The sequence below is a fragment of the Tupaia chinensis genome, unplaced genomic scaffold (assembly GCF_000334495.1).
Source record: "Tupaia chinensis unplaced genomic scaffold, TupChi_1.0 Scaffold141389_1, whole genome shotgun sequence".
In the NCBI taxonomy this organism is placed as follows: Eukaryota; Metazoa; Chordata; class Mammalia; order Scandentia; family Tupaiidae; genus Tupaia; species Tupaia belangeri.
Genome location: NW_006201251.1, coordinates 328030 through 334060, shown reverse-complemented (window position 1 = coordinate 334060; position 6031 = coordinate 328030). Strand labels below are relative to the sequence as shown.

At 44.6% G+C, this 6031-nt stretch overlaps 1 protein-coding gene across 2 annotated transcripts in view; it reads left to right on the top strand.

Moving 5' to 3' along the window:
• The window catches only part of DEDD (death effector domain containing), a 13955-nt gene that overhangs the window by 1615 nt on the left and 6309 nt on the right, over positions 1–6031 (top strand). For both annotated transcript variants that reach the window (XM_027766193.1, XM_006163108.3), the window contains exon 2: positions 50–82. The gene's annotated coding sequence lies outside the window, so the exon portion shown is untranslated. The remainder of the gene's footprint in view (positions 1–49; positions 83–6031) is intronic.

Below are 6031 nucleotides of genomic sequence, written 5' to 3'. Positions count from 1 at the left end.
CTTTCCCCCTTATTTGTTTTTGTTTTGCTGCTGGCTTTCACACTACTAGGAAGAGACCTGAGAAATTAAGTGTCTTGCCGAGGTAAGTCTGGAACTTTTATTGTTTTTAAACAATGGAAGGGAATGGAAGTAGCATGAGAAATGTATTGGGGATGAGCCCAATAATGGAGTAGATGCCAATGAAAATGAGTTGTCACTCAAGAGTGCGTAAGATCTCCAGTCACTATCTAGTTGGGTAATTGGACATAGGTAGGCAGGGCAAGAGGGGGGAAATGTGTCTTGGGACAAGTTCTCCTGACTTTGGTTTGTTATTGTCTAGTCTTAGTCAGCTCTGAAGCAAACGTTTTTAACATATGGAACACAGTGTTTTAGTACATTGCCTGCTAAACGTTGCCCTTGGAGGGTTGCTGAGGCACCTTCCTTCCACGGGAAGGCTTTTCCTCTCACTTACTTTCATCCGGCTATTCAGAGTTCTTGGAATCCTCCTTTTGAAAACATACTCAGTAATTTTGACTTCCATATATTTGTACACCCTTCTAGTCCCACAAACAAGAAAGCTGTTTATGTACTCTTAACCATCTTTGAGTTTTTCCTTGCCGTCTTCATTTCAGATGTCAGGACATCTCTCTTTTTTAGTTTTTGCATGTGCCTTTACTCTCAGGGCCTCTGAGAGAGTCAGATATCTCTAGAATAACAACAGATGTCATCCCTGTTGGGAAGAGACTAGACTGTCTTTTTCATTTCAAGACATCACTCTTTTATTTCTTGCACATGGTTTTCCTTTGAGGGCTTCTCAGAGAGTCGAGTACTTCACAAAGGACAGACTTCTTTCCTGGTTGGGATGAGACTAGACTTTGCCTGGAAGTGGAAACCTTAAAGACAATGAGCAACCAGGAGGAAGTCCTATCAGTGTGCACAGACTCAGTTGACTGCTGGCTGACTTGGATCTCGCTAACAGAAACACACTAGAAAACTCGAACTCTAGAAAATGCAGCTATTCATCAGAATCCAGAATTATTCTTGGGAAACTGCAGGGGGGACTCCTATGTAAGTCTGTCAGATGGAGTCAGACCTGCCGGTGGGCTCAGGACTCATTTACTTGAATGTTCGTTTCCTGGTATCTGGCAGTGTTTTGGATACTGAGACTGGAGTCCTTTCTAATCTTCTGCTTAGAGGAGTGGAGTACATTCTCCTCGCACTCTGATATCTTTCATCTAAAATCTCTGCGTATTTTATTCTGAGTTTCCTTGCTTCACTGCCACAGAAAGGTGGGTATATTTTGGTTTAAGAGGAAGTTGGTCATGTTCTCTTAGTGCTGAAGTTAGATTCTTGGACTCTCTCTGAATGGCCGAGTGACTGAACTCATCGTCCTCAACAGTAGTGAGGCTGCCCATATGTCTACATGCCAGCCTCCTGACATTTGTAAGGACATGGCCTTGGAAACATACTTTTTCTATGTTTGCTTTATTGAATAAGGAGTGGAGATCTGATCAGTAAACTGACTAGGAAGGGTCTACTACTGGTCTAGTTTAAAGATGGCCCCGAGGCATCAGATCTGGAGCCTTCGTCTGTCTTGTACTAGGGGAGTATTTTTCTTCTGCCCACAGAACTCCAGATTGAACTAGGTCAAGGTAGGTAGGCCTCTTGGGATGGGACAGGGGAAGTGTAGCCCTACCAGCTGCTGTTCACCTAAATGGTGACGGCAGGTGAGAGAGGAGCCAAGGCTGGAGTGGGGAGAAGCTGCTTAGTGCTAATTGGACTTAGGAGTTAAATGAGACTGTGGTTGCTTGGCCTTTCTTGTCTTCGGGAGTATACTGTTTGTTGGGTTTAGGTTGGAGGGTCCAAGGGCCTCATTCTCTAGGTCTTGTGCGGAAAGTGACGTGCCTCCTTTTGATCCTTCTTCGTGCTCTACCTAGGATATGATTTCTTGTCAGCATTATTGACATTTTGGACCAGATAATCTTTTGTCGTGGGGGAACTGTCCTGTGCATTATGAGCTGTCTAGCAGCATCCTGGTCTCTCCATAGTATATGTTGGTAGCAACCTCCCCACCTCCAGGCATGATAACAGAAGTCCCCTGGGGGGAGACAAGGTTGCCTCTAGTTGAGATCCTCTAACCTAGTACCTTGGGTAATCCAGTCTGGGAGCTTGGGCTTAGGGGTGGCTGATTCCTCCTCACCCCCCTCAGATGTAGGGAGTTAATCCTTACGGTTTTGAAGTCTGTCGTAGACCATAGAGCTTTCTTGTTTTGCTTCATTTTCCAGTAGCAAAAGATGTGAGGACAGTATTTCTTCATTTTAGGGATTTAAGGACACTTTGAATTATTCTTGAATTAACGTGCTATTCTGATTGGTTAAATGTAAAATGAGCTCTTGAATTAACATGCTGTTCTGATTGGTTAAAGGTGAAACCTGCCCATCTGCTTTTTCTGGGATCCTCATAGTCAACAGCTGCCCAGAGGGAACAGGTGGGATAGGGAAGGAGAAGTTGCAGGGGCTCTGAGGCTCAATTTTCTTTCATTATGTTCCTTCAGCACCTCCATTTATACTCAGTGACTGCAGCAGGTGAAACAAGGAAGGAAGAGACAAGAAAATCAGTCTGTAGTTGATAGCTGTTTTCCCGGCTGTTTCCCATGCTTGGGTGGGACATTAGGACTCTCAAAACTATTGGGTTATCAGAAGTCATGACACATTTTTGCACAGACAATGTGTATATGGTTTATGTTTCCCTTCCATGTATCAGAATTCGTGGTAGCGGTTGTACCTACCAGGGTGTACCTTTCCTTTTCTTAAAGGGATGAATCCCATTGTGCTTGCATCTTAGGTTTACTAAGGAAGAGAGGACTGGGTCCTTCAACTTTCCAAGTCCCCGTCAGCTCAGCTCTTCTGAAGTAGCTTATCATTTTATTCTCTTTCCCAGCCTCGTTGCAGTTTTTTGTTGTATAAAATGGACAGAGCAACCTATCTTATTGTTGAGGGTGGTGTGGTGTGGGTAGTTCTGCGTGCTGTAGAGGATGCTGTGGCTAGCCAGAATATATGCGTGGTAACTGAGTTATATATGGCTAGGCTTTTTCTTTTCTTTTTTTTTTTTTTTAAGTTTATTTACTTTTATGAAAGAGAAAAAGAGATCTGTGGGGAGCGCCCCCACAAGATCTCAGCACAGTGATCTTCCCTCAGCCAGCCAGTATTACAGTCATGTGTGTTCTGTGTATATAGAGAGCTCTTGGGATGTGAGCCTGACCCTCCTACGTGAGCCCAGCATCACAGAACATCATATTACCTCTGTGCCACTGTAGCTGGTTCCGTGTGTTGTCTTTTTTTTTTTTTTTTAATAAATTTGCCAGAGGATATATGTTCTTGCTGGAGATGGTGTCAGGGGAAAACAAGAAAGCCTCCCTCTCCCAGTGTGGAATGGTCATGTTGCAATCCCTTCTTATTTCTCCTTTCTTTTTTTTTTTTGGAGAGGTTTTTCGCTATAGGGCGCGTGCGCTCGCCAGACAGACAGAGAGAGACATAGAGACAGAAAGCGAGAAATCACCCCCCAGGGGGGATGGTCACGCCACAATCCCTTCTCCTCCATTCTCCTCTCGGGATCTTGGGCACGTACGCACACGCGCCCGGCGTGAGTTTTAAGCCACCGGGTCCGGGACGCGAACCACGGTGGACTACGTGGGAGTCCAGCGACATAGCCATTACGCTAACTGCTGGTTCCCGTTATTTCTCCTTTCTGTCAGAATTTTGGGCACACATGCACACACACCTGGTGTGTTTCTCAAGCTGCTGACCATGTTGGATCCAGCCACCTTAACCACTGTGCTGAGGGCTGGCCCTCATGTTGTCTATTTTTTTTGGAGAGATTTTTGCTATAGGGCATGTGTACTCACTGGAGAGACAGAGATGCAGAAAGCGAGAAATCACCCCCCAGGAGAATGGCTGTGGTGCATTCCCTTCTCCTTCATTCTCCTTTTGGGATTTTGGGCATGCTTGCACACATGTTGACATGAGTTGCAAATCTCCAGGTCTGGAACTTAAGCCGTAGTCAACCATATGGGAGTCCAGTGCCTTAGCCACCATACCACCTTCTGGTCCCACTTGTTGTCTATTTTTTTTAAGAATTATTTTGTTTAGCTTTATTTTAATTTGATAAGAGAGGGACAGAGCAAGAGCAAGAGAGAGAAGGAAAGTGAGAAAGCAAGCCACCGGACCCTGGACTTGAACCACAGTTAGCCGTGTAGGAGTGCAGTGCCTCTCACTACCACGCCACCTGCCAGCACCTGTCTGTTTTTAATAGGGTCATCCTCTTACTCTTGGACTGCCCTGAGATTGCTTATTGTTTGTGATGATTTCCTGGAGGTTAAGTTCAGCAACAGGTGCTCTTCCTGTATGCCAGGCTCTGCCCCCCACTAGGCAGTAAGTTTATGGAGATGCTGTGTCTTAGCCCCTCTTCCTGAATTGCATAGCACATAATGGGATACTAGACAAATGATTTTAGTACACTGCAGTAAGTGGTGTAAAGGCAGTATGCATGGTGTTCCATAAGAGCACAGAGGAGGACTACTTATCCCAGCATGGGGGTACAGAGAATGCATTTCCAAGATGGCATCTGAGCTGACTCTTAAAGTATGAGTAGGAGTAAGACATCTGAAAAAGAGTGGTGGTGGTGGGGGTGTGGAATAGAGAAGGGAGAGGGGAATTCAGACAAAGGGAAAATAGCCTGAAGATAGGTGTAGAGAGATGAACTGCATGATATATGTGAACTGTTGGGTTGTTAGAAAAGTCAATGTATTTTTTTCTGTTTTTGTATGCAAAAGCAAGTCAGGACTTCTCCAATGATGCAATATAAACAAACTGATAATGTTAGAGAATAAAAAAGTGGAATGTGGTAGATGAGGTCAGCAAGGTAGACTTGATCTTGGAAGGCTTCATGCACTCTAAGGAATTTAGAGGTTCTTATAGGTAGGAGGGAGTTGTAGGAGGTCTTAAGCAGGAAAGTGGTGTGATCAGTTGTGTTTTTTAGGTAGCTAACTCAGCCACATGTTGGAGATGGATTTAGATGGTTGATTGGTGATAGAGAAAACTGTTAAAGAGAGGCAATTGCAATAGAGCATTTGAGAGATTCTTGGGAGCTGAACCAGGGCAGTGGAAGTGGAAAGGTGTGGCAAATTCAGGAAATATTTAGAAATAACACCAGCAGTTTTTTTTATTGATGGATAATTGGAGGTTGTGGTCAGAGGGTGGAGCCTGGTATCCAGTGGTACTATCTGGCGGGGGAGGTTAAAGCTGCTGGGCTTGGTTAATGGCTGGGTCACTGACATACTCAGGATGACAGAGGAACTTTGTGAATCAAATATCAGATTATATAGTAAATGTAGAGCTTGATGGGTCAGATCAGAGGCTGGCAGATGATGACCGCCACAAGGTTATATAGGTTGAAGGATGGTGTATCCAAATGATGCGGAGATCAAGGGGGCACAAGTGGCATAGCAGAATTACAAAAACGCTCAGTGTGGGAACTTCATGTTTGCTGACTGATTTTATTATTTTAAAAAATTTGCCAGAGGGCACACGTGCTCTTTAGAGACTGACAGTGAGAAGTAGAGAGAGTGCCAGACAGCACCCCTCCCCCCATGAGGGATAATCATGCCGCAAGTCCCTTTGCCATTTCTCTTTTCCTTTTGGGTTTTGGGCATGCTTGCCCACGTGCCCAGTAGTTTTCAAGCCTCCGGGTCCGGGTGTCGAACTGTGCAGTTGGTCATGTAGGCTCTGCCTGCCTTAACAGCCACACCAATGGTCAGTCCAATGTTTATTGATTTAAATCCACAAGTTTTGGTGAATATTACAACTTTCTGAGCAGTTACTGTTTCTAGACTTGTTTGGATTATAGGAAAAATATGAATAGGTTTGTAGAGGGCTGAGTCTGGGCCTCAGAGGTCAGGGATCCTTGCCTTCGAAATCTGTTTCACTACCAGTTATAAGGTTTAAGAATAATTTTGTGTGCATTTTCTCATTGGATTAACTCTGAGGAATAGATT